Source organism: Olea europaea, chromosome 14 (assembly GCF_002742605.1).
Source record: "Olea europaea var. sylvestris chromosome 14, O_europaea_v1, whole genome shotgun sequence".
Lineage (NCBI taxonomy): Eukaryota > Viridiplantae > Streptophyta > Magnoliopsida > Lamiales > Oleaceae > Olea > Olea europaea.
The window spans coordinates 1,410,780-1,411,022 of NC_036250.1; positions in this window are offsets into that span (position 1 = coordinate 1,410,780).

Consider the following 243-nt stretch of genomic DNA (forward strand, 5'->3'; position numbering starts at 1 on the left):
CATATATGAGGACAGTCATACTTTGGCGGTGTTGGATGTTGCTCTGAAAAGGGCCGCTAATACGACATTGTTCGGGTACGTCAAGAATCGTATGAAGGTTGTGATTGATCAATAAAGGATTCGTCACTCTTAGATAGTAGGAGATGATCTGCGTTTCATCCAATTAAGTCGATGATGAAATCCTTGGCCAAGGTGTACTCATAAGTCGAAAAGGAGTTTTCGATTTATATTGACTTAATAGTG